This window comes from Trachurus japonicus, chromosome 11, assembly GCF_045865225.1.
Source record: "Trachurus japonicus isolate A0001 chromosome 11, Traja_1.0".
In the NCBI taxonomy this organism is placed as follows: Eukaryota; Metazoa; Chordata; class Actinopteri; order Carangiformes; family Carangidae; genus Trachurus; species Trachurus japonicus.
This window is the reverse complement of record NC_140917.1, coordinates 26,113,953-26,130,030: the sequence shown is the minus strand read 5'-3', so window position 1 is coordinate 26,130,030 and position 16,078 is coordinate 26,113,953. Positions and strand designations below refer to the sequence as shown.

At 38.8% G+C, this 16,078-nt stretch overlaps 1 pseudogene; it reads right to left on the bottom strand.

The window, feature by feature from the left end:
- Positions 1 to 466: 466 nt before the first annotated feature.
- LOC146978955 (lactose-binding lectin l-2 pseudogene) lies at positions 467 to 1,166 on the bottom strand (annotated as a pseudogene).
- Between the last annotated feature and the right edge of the window lie 14,912 nt (positions 1,167 to 16,078).

The following is a 16,078-nucleotide window of genomic DNA, read 5'->3' as shown; positions in this document are numbered from 1 at the left end:
GTATTATTATTATTATTATTATTATTGTTTTATTTATCTATTTATTTTCTCTTTATTTATTTCTTATACATGTGTGTGTATATGTGTTCATATGAATGTCTGTGTGCTTGTATACATTACCATCTGTGCATCTGCTTTCTAATTTTAAAAAAAAATAGAAGGAAAAAAATAACCTTAAGTTATTGTTGTCAATATTTGTAGCATTATATTAATTTTGCCATAGTTTCCATATCACTGATGCTTGCAATACTGATGCTCACAGAAATATACAGTATAGTATATAATTTATGTTTCTATTGTCAGACAACAGAGCAAGTTTGAAATAGTGACTGAAATTCATGTTAACATTCAAGCCATTTCCAAGCTCCTGCTCTGCACTGCTAAAGCCCTGGTTTTATTATCACATCATCATTTGACAGAATCATCGACACATCAGTTGAATGAGGTGAATGAAATAACGTCTGCACGCATTTCCACATTTATTTTATTGTTCCAAAAGCTTTTGAACAGGAAAACAGGTGCAAAGTCATCAGGTTGGACTCAGCATAACTGTCTTATTTACAACTTAGGCGAGTTTTACAAACAAAAGGAAAACTGGCAGAACATGGGCGATCATTCCATCTCTTCTGATTGCCAAAGTTATACTCTACACAGTGTTCACGTCCTCCAGCATTATCTGGCTGTCCTGGATGCCAAGGGCGAAAATTGCCTGTAGTCCCATCAGACCACATCCATGACCCTTCCTTCTGTGTGTCACTGAGTCCAATCCAGGTGAGTCCCTGAAAAGGGTCAAAGTTCCTGATCAAGGATCTGATGAAATCATCTTCACTCTGACTGTGGATGGACACCAGGTTGGTTCCCTCTGACAAACAGTGGAGCTCTGCATCAGCCCAGGTCATACGCGAGGAAATGTACTTGTAGCAGCGGTCTTTGAAGTTGAACCAGAATGGGGGACAGCTTCCACGCCGTAGCTTCACTTCAGGTTCACCTGAAGGAGACTCAGCACCCAGAGCCAGACCAAACAGGAAGAGGAGCAGGATCATGATGGTATCAGAGTCTCTCTCCAAGTCTCTGGAGAATGATGCAGGGTTGAAGTCTTGGTTGGAGCTTTCCTGCAGTGTTGGAGGAAGATCAAGATTGTTGAAGAAACAGCTGAAAGCCTCCTTTCTTTTATACGAGTCAGAGGAGGGGTTTGAAGTGTTGATGTGATGAAGGTTTTTAAAAATTAACATGGACTTTAAATCACAATAAGGAAACTGGCAATGAAGCAGTAACTGTTTACGGTTAGTTGTTCAACTAAGGAACCGTAAGTCAACAAGTCATATCTGATCCATAAAAATCCCAGCTTCCTTGTTTTCGTAGCTGGTCTGATAACGAGTGTGCGTGTGCATTTTTCAGGGTTGTCTGTTGAGCTTTGAGCTTTAGCTTTATTTGTATCCTACAGCCACAGGGGCTGTTATTCATGTAAAGATGCACTTTCAACAACAGAGCCTGTTGCCCAAAGAAAAACTTCATGTCCCGTATATCAAGTTCTTCAACCTTGAGGATTTTCAGTAGTGATGTTCGATACCACAAATTTCCTTTCCGATCTGATACTGAGTAAAATTCAGGCTGGTATCGGCGATACCGATCCGATACCGATACTTTGTGCAAATGCACCTAATGTGCCTGGTAAATCTAAAAAAACAAAAAACAAAAAGTAGTATATTTCAAGTCATAGCTTCCTAAGGATGCAAGACTTCAGAGTAACATATTTATTCTAAACTCTGAACTATATTGAGGTAGTGGCCTTGTTTAGAATATAGTCCAAAATAGTGTTTCAAACACTAAAAAAAGAACATCAGTAAAATAATAAAACCAGAAATTGAAAAAGAAAATGATAAACAAACATTTAATTTTTTAATTAATTCATTTATAATATTATTTATAATTTTCCCACAGATATTACAGACTTCATCTTCACTATTTGTGGCACTGAAATAGCTCCACACATGACTCCTTTCCGCTCCGCCATCGACCCTACACAGACTGACTTTGTGAGCAGCTTACGCGTTACGCACTTACCCAGGTGGAAGAAAAAGTAGTTCCTACCAACCGCGTGTCATTTAGACAAGATCTGAATACTTTAGTTACTTTCCACCACGTTCCTGTTAATGATATGCATAACCACAAATGACTGAAGTATCAAAAGTATCGATATTTTCATTTGAGTATCGATTCTAGACCATACATATCTGGTATCGGAAGTATCGATATTTCAGTATCGATCTGCACATCACTAATTTTCAGCAACACTGTATGAATCAATGGTCTTTTCATGTTTGTTAATCAAGAATATGACTGGGCTGTTGTGACAGTTTGCTTAGAAGTGATTATGTATTCATAGTAAGTCCATTTTTATTTACATAGCACCTTTCAAAAACATACATCATACTAAATGCTTTACAGAAGAGTAAAAGGTTAAAAAAGGTAGAAGCAAAAAGTAGGTAACAGTAACAGGAGCAGCAATGTAAAAGTGTTTACAGACTGTTACACAGGAAACACATGCTCCCTTCATGCTTTCAGTACAATTAAGTACAATAAGTATTTATTAATGATACAAAGATGTTTTAGTCTGATGTCAAACCTACACATGCACTGTTTGGCTGAGACTTAACAAAAAAAGAACATAGAACATGGTTCGTCATCCCACCTCATGCCACTGCCGTAGTTATGGTGTGTCTGCATCTGTGACCGTTATCTGGCTGTCCCCTACTCCAAAAGACACAGTTGCCTGCAGACCCATCAGACCACATCCATGACCCTTCCTTCTGTGTGTCACTGAGGACAATGAAGCAATATTTCAGTCTGTCATTATAGACTTTATCAATATTCATATGAAATTGGTCAATCAACAATTGATATCTGTTCCATTAAATCCCAGCCTCCTTGTTTTGGTAGCTGGTCTGATAGTGTGTGAATGTACATTTTCATGCATGTAAGCCACTTTTGTTAAAGCTTTAGTCCTCCACACATTTATAAACTCAGTCATCAGCAGGTCAGATCTCACTGCAGTAAACAGTGTTCAGGTGAAAGTGACTTATTCACATTTCCACTATTGAAGAAATCAATGAGAAAGGCTTCAGACAGAAAGAGATGAGAGCAGATCATATGTGGACTGGTCGGTGGGACCACTGGCTCCAATCCTGGTCAGCTGGTGGCCCGTCAAAACAGTTTCCACGCTGCAGCTTCACCTCAGGTTCAGCTGAAGGAGACTCAGCACCCAGAGCCAGCCAGCCAGGATCACGATCATATCAGAGTCTCTCTCTAAGTCTTTGGAGAATGACGCAGTGTAGAAGTCAGAGAGGGGGTTTAAACTCTTGATGTGATGTCAACATGCACTTTTAATCATAATAAGGAAATTGGCAATGAAGCAGTAGGAGAGACCGGGGATGGTTGTAACAGCATCACTTTCACTAGGATAACATTAGAGTTATGTGATCAGTATCATGTGTACCCACTCACTCCCTGACATTGCAAGTGAATTTGCGTGGCTGTGTGAATAAGTGTGTTGGTCTTAGAGCCAAAAAACATTTTTTTTAGATCAGAAACTAATATTTTGAACCAAGTCTAAATTTTGACTGTATCGAAACCATTGAAGTTTGAATTAGGTAGCCTAACTTGTATGAAAGAGCAGGTTCTTAGGTGAAATATGAGTCATTTCATCAATGTTTTTTTCAAATCACCATGCTGTTACAGCTAGTCAAACAATGGCTGACAGGGGTGGGGATGGCTGTAACCCCTTTTATCTTTGTTGTTTTATTAAGTGTCATTATCTTTGTTGTTTTATTAAGTGTCATTAATTGTCAACCATCTTTCCTGGAATTTTACATGGACTATGAGCTGCTTCTGACCTCCTACTGAAGGTTTCCATTCATATGTACACCATTTCCTGATATTATCAGAAGATGTTCTTCAAGACAGCTTTCTAATGGATTAGTTATTTTTGTTCATACTACACAGAAAGATGCTTTAGTGTTGGAACATGCACAATACAATTTCATAGATGCATATTTTAAACCTAACCTGGTAGTGGGGTAGGTTGTAACAGTTGCACTCTTTGCATTTGACATCAAATAGTGAATTCTGTGATATAGTTTGAGAAGTTTAAGGGACTTCTATTTGTAGAGAACAAATGAGGGTACTCTGTGTCAAAATTTTGGAGCCCTACCATGAACACTCTGCAAGTTATGGGAGCTGAGACAAAAAGTGTTACAACCATCCATGGTCTCCCCTAACTGTACACAGTGTTCATTCCTACCATTTGGCTCTCCTGGATTCCTGAAGATAAATCCGACAGCAGAAGATAAACCCGACAGCAGACCCTCAGACAACATCCTAATCCTCCCCCCTGTGTGTCACCGAGTCCCATCCATGTCTGTTAATCACACTGAATATGAACAGACCACAGCTCTGATTCTTCAGCTCTCATCTGAAAAATACAACAAAAAAATGATCTAAAATGTGACAACAGAGTAAAAATATCTGTGTCAAACAAACAGGCCCGAGTTATTACTAAGGAAACAATAAAGAAATCATTTAAATAATCATTTTCTGTTTTGTTTTTGTTTATGTGTATTGATCATTCTCATGGATATGATTAAGAATAGTAGCCTACATTCTCTTGCTCAGTGTTTGTTGATCTTAAGTCCAATGTCTAGGGGAAACTGACACACAACATGGTTTAGTGCCCCTCTCGCTCCTCCCATCCCCAAGAAGTCGGTCATATCCTGGTTGTAGCGTTTTATTGGCTTGGCCCAAAACAACAAACATAAAAACTAGAACCACCCTGATCTGGTCTGGTCAAACAAAAGAGGAACAAAAGACAAGGATCTACCCTAATTCACTGAAAACGGGAGAAAAATGTTCAGAAAGAAAAGGGCTTCTCCTTCACAGTCTGCTACTGCTCAGTATTTACAACAGTTACACACTATGTCAAACACCTGCACATCAGTAGGGCCATTGTTGGGCAAGGGAAGAGAGAGAGTGGCAGCACGCACACACGCTGATTGCAGGCAGGGGAGGAGAGACTGATTTCAAGGTACATATCAGTCACAGTATACACAAAACAATCACAACAGCATGACCTGAAATAGAAGGTTGTGACAGTTGAGCAGCCTAGATTTACATTGTATTCAGCTCCAAGTGATGTCCTGAATCTTGAGATGCTATCTGCTTCAGGGAGCGGGTTTGAAATGTTGCAGTGATATCATCACCTTAGCAATATTGTCAAGGATATATTTGTCTTTTTTTAAATTAATGTATGATTACAGTTATTGTCATCAAGAACATTACGTTAATTCTTACATTTCCATATAATTGATGCTTGCAATACTGATCTAAATGTATACAGTTTATGTTTCCATGACACATGCTCACAGCAATATACTATATAATGTATTTAGTTCATGTTTCCATTGTCAGACAACAGAGCAAGTTTGAAATAGTGACTGAAATTCTTGTTAACCTTCAAGCCATTTCCAAGCTTCTGCTCTGCACTGCTAAAGCCCTGGTTTTATTATCACAGGCAGAATCACCAAACACATTAGTTAACTAACTGTTTATAGATATTAACAATCATTATTATGTATTACTTAGGATTAGGAAACACATTAATTAATGTAGCCTATTAGTAAGCAGTTAAATAATGTTTACTACTCAAAGTTAGTTAATAAATTATTAAGTAATAATAAAAGTTGAATAATGTAATTAGTTATCATTAATATGCATTAGCCTACTCAGCATTAATTAACACATTAGTTTATATATTAATGCTTAATAATGTATTAAAGCAGATATCAGTGGAATGTTTTTGTTAATATAAGTCCTAAATAGTCCTATTTTCCGTCAGCAATCACTTACATGAAGTATTTCAGCCTAAACACGAGTCTCTCCGTCACTCTGCTCTGCTGTAACCCGAGGAGAAAATTTTCCTTGTGGGATACAAGTGTTATCCAATGAGGGGAGAGAACGGCATGAAGGGCTGTGTGTGCAGCCAAGGGATGCGCGTGAATGTGGTGACGTAGCACGAGGACCAATTGATGCCTGACAAGGGCGGGGGCTGCTAACTCATGGTGCGTTCAAGGAAACTCGTACTTTGTGTTTTTCCTTCCTGTGAAGTCATACCAGTTCGATCTGGTACGAGTTCACGGGTCGGAAGTTACGAGTGGCCGTTATAGGGAACTTTCACAGACAACAGGACGGTAAAAACACGAGCTACGGGTTACCTGGAACGCTACCAAGTCGTAGTTGTGACTTGAAGCTGTAACTTACGGTTTCAAAAGCCTGCCTTGAACACAGCATTAGCCGAAACGGCCGTGCCGCTGTTATCTGCTTTAACTAACGTTAATTAAGGGACCCTTATTGTAAAGTGTTACGTAAAATTCTACTGTAAAACAATTAACCAGTGAAGTTGCGTGGAATATGGTCACAGTGTCCTGCTCTTTAGTTACAGAATTGAATAATGGCTGGAAATGTTCACAGTGAAGTTGACCATTGACAATTACACCAAACATCACGTCATCAGTTTATCATTGGACAGCTGTGTTAAATTATTATGTCATGATTAGTTTAATGTGTGAGTGAAACTACAGAGACATGGTGAGCCAACTGATCATATGGTGCAGTGACAATAATCTCATTCTCAGTGTGGAGAAGACAGATGGACTTAGGTGGAGAGTAGTCTGGTGGGTCCTACTCTGCAGTGGAGACACAGCGGTCGAGGGCCGAGTGAGAGGACGCTCTTGTAATGCGCCTTGCACCAACATTCAATCTGGAGCAAGTTATATTCAATCAGGAAAGTCAAGATATGATTAATTAGGGCCCAGCGAAAGCCCTATTGAAATTGCGCTGTTTATTAGTGTGAATGCTGAAAGCATTCACACTATTGTTCTTCTGTTCGGCCATTTTCTTCCGCCTTTTTACGGTCTTCTTCTAGTCCTTCATACTTTGTGCTATTTCAACAATTCATATATCAAAACGTGCAGCTTTTTCTGGACTTTATCGGATGTATTCAAATTTTTCATACTTTTTATACTTTTTCAAATATTTAACTTTTTCAGATTTTTTTCAGCTTTATAATGTGTGTGTGTTGCGTCTAACGAGCAGAGCTAGAGTGGTGCCAGAGTGGAGAGAGGCAAAAAAAAACATTCTAGAGTTTTTCTGGCTAAACTGTCAGCACGGCCACAAATTAAACTCTAGACAAATTATTTTCTCCAGTTTTGTAGCCACACTTGTCTTCTGGCTAAAATTCTGGTCAAAAATGCAAAGAGACTTAGATAATAATTTAAAATATTTTTTAAATGCAGCCAGGGAGCTCTCTGCTCTCATTCAGCATAATGCATTTTTTTCACAGCAGCAGGAGAAGGAGCTCAACTTTGTAACTTGCTGTTAAGTGCTTTTTAATTCAGTTTAATTCACCAAAAAATAGTCACAGGTCACAAAAAAGTCCTCTTCTTACTTGGTGTGGCTAATTTCCAGTGTTGTGCTAGTTACTGAAAAATAGTAACTGTAACTAGATAAAGTAGCATTTCCTGATGGAAATGTGTGTGACTGCTGAAAGCAGCTGAACGCTGTTGCAGAATTAGCAAATAGTGCAAGCAGTGATCACCATACAAATGGTTGACCAAGGTAGGTATTGAACCCACAACCTCATGGTCAGCAGACTTTCACTCTGCCTCTAGGCCACAGTACACAGTTGCAGAGACTGTTGTCTGTTGATGAACTGCACTCTGTCTCACTCTGAAGTTAACGAGCCCAAAGCTGTAGTTCCAGTGCAAATCAATCTTAGTGCAGTGGTATAAACAACAAACATGTTAACACAAACCAAGATTGAAAGAGGTAAAGAGAATAGGTGGGGGCGCATATGCATTATCAAGTTTGATCATGTGACCAGACCAAGTGGTACTGGTTAAAGGTCAAAGTGGCTGACACACTAACAAGACTGCTCAGGTGGGATTTGATTGGATGGCAGGAACCTTATCCACTAGGCCATTCCAACACTTCTGATAAAGTAGAGGTTGAGACTTTGATGAATGTGAGATTTTTCAATGATGCTTAAAGTCCCACTCCCGCGACCCTTTTCGGCCATTTTAAAACCAGCTCATTAGCCATGCACATTAGCAATTCACCTCTGGCGGGGTGGGCAGAGACTGCGCTGTTTTGCACCCGCCCAGCCACCTCCTCGCACCCCACCCCCCGGTTGCTGACAGCTGGACATTGTATAATTACAGATTCAGCGCATTTAGTGTAAAACTCTACACTGGGATTCAATCCCAGACTGGAGCATAGTCCTTGCTCACAGTGCAAGCTGCTCTACCAGGTGAGCTATACCTGTTATACCTTGACAGCTACACCGAGCTGCCAAGCCTTTCACCTCTGAGCCAGATGAAGAACGGGGCGGCAGCTTGTAGCACTAGTGCCCTCCCCTGGAGCTGTGACACGTCAGCTCCAGTCTCCCTGAAACTGCCAGTTTGAGTCTGCCATTGGTTCACAGCAGTTTGAAGGCAGAAAAACTCAGAAATGCAATTTTGCACTTCCTTTTCTGCTGATATGTGCTCTAACACAAGAAAAATGCCACAGGAACATGTGAAAAGCTCAAAAAACACGATTTTCACGGGAGTGGGTCTTTAAAAAAGCATCATAAACTAGAAAAAGCATTTCCAAGAATGGAAATGGTGTGACTGCTGATAGCAACTGAACGCTGTTGCAGAATTAGCAAATAGTGCAAGCAGTGATCACCATACAAATGTTTGACCAAGGTTGGAATCGAACCCACAACCTCATGGTCATTAGACTTCCACTCTGCCTCTAGGCCACAGTGCACACACAGTTGCAGAGACTGTTGTCTGTTAATGATCTGCAAAAAAAATCAGAAAAAGTTAAATATTTTAAAAAGTATAAATAGTTAAAAAGAGAAAAGTAATGCCGATAAAGTTCAAAAAAAGCTGCACGTTTTGATATATGAATTGTTGAAATAGCACAAAGTATGAAGGACTAGAAGAAGACCGTAAAAAGGCGGAAGAAAATGGCCAAACAGAAGAACAATAGTGTGACTGCTTCAGCAGTCACACTAATGAGCCATTAGAAGTTTGTCTACAAATCAGAATTTGAATGAAGTCTTTAGCAGAAAGTACGACATGAATGAGGCAGGAATCGGACCCATGACCTCATGATCAGTAAACCTTTACTCTGCCACTTCGCCACAGAGAGCACAGACATAAGTGTGTTGCCATTGTAATTAGTGTGACTGCTGAAAGCAGTCACACTATTGTTCTTCTGTTCGGCCATTTTCTTCCGCCTTTTTACGGTCTTCTTCTAGTCCTTCATACTTTGTGCTATTTCAACAATTCATATATCAAAACGTGCAGCTTTTTTTGAACTGTATCGGCATTACTTTTCTCTTTTTAACTATTTATACTTTTTCAAATATTTAACTTTTTCTGATTTTTTTCAGCTTTATAATGTGTGTGTGTTGCGTCTAACGAGCAGAGCTAGAGTGGTGCTAGAGTGGAGAGAGGCAAAAAAAACATTCTAGAGTTTTTCTGGCTAAACTGTCAGCATGGCCACAAATTAAACTCTAGACAAATTATTTTCTCCAGTTTTGTAGCCACACTTGTCTTCTGGCTAAAATTCTGGTCAAAAATGCAAAGAGACTTAGATAATAATTTAAACTAGAAAAAGCATTTCCAAGAATGGAAATGGTGTGACTGCTGATAGCAACTGAACGCTGTTGCAGAATTAGCAAATAGTGCAAGCAGTGATCACCATACAAATGTTTGACGAAGGTCGGAATCAAACCCACAACCTCATGGTCAGTAGACTTCCACTCTGCCTCTAGGCCACGGTGCACACACAGTTGCAGAGACTGTTGTCTGCTGATGATCTGCACACTGTCAACATCAAGAAAGCTTGAGAGTCAAGCTTGAATGACTTAGAATGAAAATTTCTGTGAATTTCAGGCTGAGAGCAGCAGTTTCAACATGAAGCAAGTTATCAGAAGTCAACAGAGGACAACTGGGAAAATAATTCACTATAATTGTTGTTGAGGCAAGATTTGAACCAGCAACCTTCAGGTCTCCAGACCAGCAAGCTAATCACTAGGCTACAGACAGAGACAGTATGTGAGGGGTAAAGAAAACCTTTGATAAGAGGATCACTGGCTTCTGCTTAAAAAAAAAAGTAAGGAATCAAACCCATGACCTCATGATCAACAAACCTTTACTCTGCCACTTCGCCACAGAGAGCACAGACATAAGTATGTTGTAAAAAGTATAAATAGTTAAAAAGAGAAAAGTAATGCCGATAAAGTTCAAAAAAAGCTGCACGTTTTGATATATGAATTGTTGAAATATCGAAATAAATTGGAATCAAAAGTCAAGCAATGATGTGAAATGACTGAGGCAGGAATCGAACCCATGACCATATGATCACTAAACCTTTACTCTGCCACTCGGCTACAGAGAGCACACTGCTTTCAAGACTGTTGTCATTCATTGTAATGTGATGATGTGCTGCAAACTGGTATGAGTAATCAAGGAGATAACAAACACCTGTAACCAATTGAAGGCGGTGGAGGAGAGCAGAATTCAACATAACATTACAAGAGTTCTTCCCTTGGATTCGAACCAGTGACCTTAGGGTTGGCAAACAGTTACCTTAACCCCTACACTACAGTGGAGTTGTGGAGAAGAGAGGTTGAGACTTTGATGAATGTGAGATTTTTCAATGATGCTTAAAACAAAAAGAACTTAATATAAATTAGCCACACCAAGTAAGAAGAGGACTTTTTTGTGACCTGTGACTATTTTTTGGTGAATTAAAATGAATTAAAAAGCACTTAACAGCAAGTTACAAAGTTGAGTTCCTTCTCCTGCTGATGTGAAAAAAATGCATTGAGCTGAATGGGAGCAGAGAGCTCCCTGGCTGCATTTAAAAAATATTTAAAATTATTATCTAAGTCTCTTTGCATTTTTGACCAGAATTTTAGCCAGAAGACAAGTGTGGCTACAAAACTGGAGAAAATAATTTGTCTAGAGTTTAATTTGTGGCCGTGCTGACAGTTTAGCCAGAAAAACTCTAGAATGTTTTTTTGCCTCTCTCCACTCTGACACCACTCTGGCTCTGCTCGTTAGACGCAATACACACACATTATAAAGCTGAAAAAAATCAGAAAAAGTTAAATATTTGAAAAAGTATAAATAGTTAAAAAGAGAAAAGTAATGCCGATAAAGTTCAAAAGAAGCTGCACGTTTTGATATATGAATTGTTGAAATAGCACAAAGTATGAAGGACTAGAAGAAGACCGTAAAAAGGCGGAAGAAAATGGCCAAACAGAAGAACAATAGTGTGACTGCTTCAGCAGTCACACTAAATATTTTTTAAATGCAGCCAGGGAGCTCTCTGCTCTCATTCAGCCCAATGCATTTTTTTCACATCAGCAGGAGAAGGAGCTCAACTTTGTAACTTGCTGTTAAGTGCTTTTTAATAGTGTTCTTCTGTTTGGCCATTTTCTTCCGCCTTTTTACGGTCTTCTTCTAGTCCTTCATACTTTGTGCTATTTCAACAATTCATATATCAAAACGTGCAGCTTTTTTTGAAATTTATCGGCATTACTTTTCTCTTTTTAACTATTTATACTTTTTCAAATATTTAACTTTTTCTGATTTTTTTCAGCTTTATAATGTGTGTGTATTGCGTCTAACGAGCAGAGCTAGAGTGGTGCCAGAGTGGATAGAGGCAAAAAAACATTCTAGAGTTTTTCTGGCTAAACTGTCAGCATGGCCACAAATTAAACTCTAGACAAATTATTTTCTCCAGTTTTGTAGCCACACTTGTCTTCTGGCTAAAATTCTGGTCAAAAATGCAAAGAGACTTAGATAATAATTTAAAATATTTTTTAAATGCAGCCAGGGAGCTCTCTGCTCTCATTCAGCCCAATGCATTTTTTTCACAACAGCAGGAGAAGGAGCTCAACTTTGTAACTTGCCGTTAAGTGCTTTTTAATTCATTTTAATTCACCAAAAAATAGTCACAGGTCACAAAAAAGTCCTCTTCTTACTTGGTGTGGCTAATTTATACTAATTTCTCTTTATTTTAAGCATCATTGAAAAATCTCACATTCATCAAAGTCTCAACCTCTCTTCTCCATAACTCCACTGTAGTGTAGGGGTTAGGGTGGCTGCTTACCAACCCCAAGGTCACTGGTTCGAATCCAAGGGAAGAACTCTTGTTATGTTATGTTGAATTCTGCTCTCCTCCCCCGCCTTCAATTGGTTACAGGTGTTTGTTATCTCCTTGATTACTCGTACCAGTTTGCAGCACATCCTCACATTACAATGAATGACAACAGTCTTGAAAGCAATGTGCTCTCTGTAGCCGAGTGGCAGAGTAAAGGCTTAGTGATCATATGGTCATGGGTTCGATTCCTGCCTCAGTCATTTCACATCATTGCTTGACTTTTGATTCCAATTATTCAGCTGTCATTGGACAGTCTTTGATTCCTCATAGTATAAAGCTCATTGTAACTCAGGTTCTCTGTGGCCATATGGTTAGTGTGTTAGGTGTTGTGCTATTTCAACAATTCATATATCAAAACGTGCAGCTTTTTTTGAACTTTATCGGCATTACTTTTCTCTTTTTAACTATTTATACTTTTTAAAATATTTAACTTTTTCTGCAAATTAAACTCTAGACAAATTATTTTCTCCAGTTTTGTAGCCACACTTGTCTTCTGGCTAAAATTCTGGTCAAAAATGCAAAGAGACTTAGATAATAATTTAAAATATTTTTTAAATGCAGCCAGGGAGCTCTCTGCTCTCATTCAGCCCAATGCTGAGAGTTCTCCACAACTCTGTCTGTAGTCCAGTTGGTAAGGTGGCCGCTTGCCAACCCCAAGGTCACTAGTTCGAATCCAGGCTGAGCAATCTTGTTATGTGATGTTGAATTCTGCTCCCCTCCCCCACCCTCAATTGGTTACAGGTGTTCGTTAAGAGACGCATTAATTGCTTCTGCCACCGTTTGCAGCACATCATCACATTACAATGGCAACATGCTTATGTCTGTGCTCTCTGTGGCAAAGTGGCAGAGTAAAGGTTTATTGATCATGAGGTCATGGGTTCGATTCCTTACTTTTTTTTTTAAGCAGAAGCCAGTGATCCTCTTATCAAAGGTTTTCTTTACCCCTCACATACTGTCTCTGTCTGTAGCCTAGTGGTTAGCTTGCTGGTCTGGAGACCTGAAGGTTGCTGGTTCAAATCTTGCCTCAACAACAATTATAGTGAATTATTTTCCCAGTTGTCCTCTGTTGACTTCTGATAACTTGCTTCATGTTGAAACTGCTGCTCTCAGCCTGAAATTCACAGAAATTTTCATTATAAGTCATTCAAGCTTGACTCTCAAGCTTTCTTGATGTTGACAGTGTGCAGATCATTAACAGACAACAGTCTCTGCAACTGTGTGTGCACCGTGGCCTAGAGGCAGAGTGGAAGTCTAATGACCATGAGGTTGTAAGTTCGATTCCGACCTTGGTCAAACATTTGTATGGTGATCACTGCTTGCACTATTTGCTAATTCTGCAACAGCGTTCAGTTGCTATCAGCAGTCACACCATTTCCATTCTTGGAAATGCTTTTTCCAGTCACACTATTGTTCTTCTGTTTGGCCATTTTCTTCCGCCTTTTTACGGTCTTCTTCTAGTCCTTCATACTTTGTGCTATTTCAACAATTCATATATCAAAACGTGCAGCTTTTTTTTGAACTTTATCGGCATTACTTTTCTCTTTTTAACTATTTATACTTTTTCAAATATTTAACTTTTTCTGATTTTTTTCAGCTTTATAATGTGTGTGTATTGCGTCTAACGAGCAGAGCTAGAGTGTAGAGAGGCAAAAAAACATTCTAGAGTTTTTCTGGCTAAACTGTCAGCACGGCCACAAATTAAACTCTAGACAAATTATTTTCTCCAGTTTTGTAGCCACACTTGTCTTCTGGCTAAAATTCTGGTCAAAAATGCAAAGAGACTTAGATAATAATTTTAAATATTTTTTAAATGCAGCCAGGGAGCTCTCTGCTCTCATTCAGCTCAATGCATTTTTTTCACATCAGCAGGAGAAGGAGCTCAACTTTGTAACTTGCTGTTAAGTGCTTTTTAATTCATTTTAATTCACCAAAAAATAGTCACAGGTCACAAAAAAGTCCTCTTCTTACTTGGTGTGGCTAATTTATATTAATTTATTTTTGTTTTAAGCATCATTGAAAAATCTCACATTCATCAAAGTCTCAACCTCTCTTCTTGACAACTCCTCTGTAGTGTAGGGGTTAGGGTAACTGCTTGCCAACCCTAAGGTCACTGGTTTGAATCCAAGGGAAGAATTCTTCTTATGTTATGTTGAATTCTGCTCTCCTCCCCCGCCTTCAATTGGTTACAGGTGTTTGTTATCTCCTTGATTACTCGTACCAGTTTGCAGCACATCATCACATTACAATGAATGACAACAGTCTTGAAAGCAGTGTGCTCTCTGTAGCCGAGTGGCAGAGTAAAGGTTTAGTGATCATATGGTCACGGGTTCGATTCCTGCCTCAGTCATTTCACATCATTGCTTGACTTTTGATTCCAATTATTCAGCTGTCATTGGACAGTCTTTGATTCCTCATAGTATAAAGCTCATTGTAACTCAGGTTCTCTGTGGCCATATGGTTAGTGTGTTAGGTGTTGTGCTATTTCAACAATTCATATATCAAAACGTGCAGCTTTTTTTGAACTTTATCGGCGTTACTTTTCTCTTTTTAACTATTTATACTTTTTAAAATATTAAACTTTTTCTGCAAATTAAACTCTAGACAAATTATTTTCTCCAGTTTTGTAGCCACACTTGTCTTCTGGCTAAAATTCTGGTCAAAAATGCAAAGAGACTTAGATAATAATTTTAAATATTTTTTAAATGCAGCCAGGGAACTCTCTGCACATCATCACATTACAATGGCAACATGCTTATGTCTGTGCTCTCTGTGGTGAAGTGGCAGAGTAAAGGTTTAGTGATCATGAGGTTGTGGGTTCGATTACTGGTTCAAATCTTGCCTCATCAACAATTATAGTGAATTATTTTCCCAGTCGTCCTCTGTTGACTTCTGATAACTTGCTTCATGTTGAAACTGCTGCTCTCAGCCTGAAATTCACAGAAATTTTCATTCTAAGTCTTACTTGGTGTGGCTAATTTCTGCACTTTCCTTACCTTTTTTTTTTAAGCAGGAGCCAGTGATCCTGTTATTAAAGGTTTTCTTTGCCACTCACATACTGTCTCTGCCTGTAGCCTAGTGGTTAGCTTGCTGAGCTGCAGACCTGAAGGTTACTGGTTCAAATCTTGCCTCAATAACAATTATTCACAGAAATTTTCATTCTAAGTCATTCAAGCTTGACTCTCAAGCTTTCTTGATGTCAGAGTGAGACAGAGTGCAGCTCATCAACAGACAACAGTCTCTGCAACTGTGTGTGCACTGTGGCCTAGAGGCAGAGTGGAAGTCTATTGACCATGAGGTTGTGGGTTCGAGTCCAACCTTGGTCAAACATTTGTATGGTGATCACTGCTTGCACTATTTGCTAATTCTGCAACAGCGTTCAGCTGCTGTCAGCAGTCACACCATTTCCATTCTTGGAAATGCCTTTTCTAGTTTATTTTAATTTTTACCTCAATTATAATTTATATATATTTTTTATTTTCTTTTATTTCATGGCTTTCCTGTTCCATCTGTTACTGTGTTAAACTTTTATTGAAATGCTGACAGGTTTAGCTCAGTTTCAAAATGTATTTGTATTGAAATTTCTTCTGCTTGTAAGATTTGTAATTCTAATAAAAAAAATAAATTTAATTTAATTTAAAAAAAGAAGCGTTCCGAGCATGTCTTCTTCTTGTTTTGATTTTGATTGGCGGCTGGCATCCAACTTATAGGTGCATTGCCGGCTATCAGGTTTCAAAAACTTTCATCAGTTTGAGATCTTGGACTACTTTGTTTTGCAGCATAATACAGCCCTAGCCTACTGATA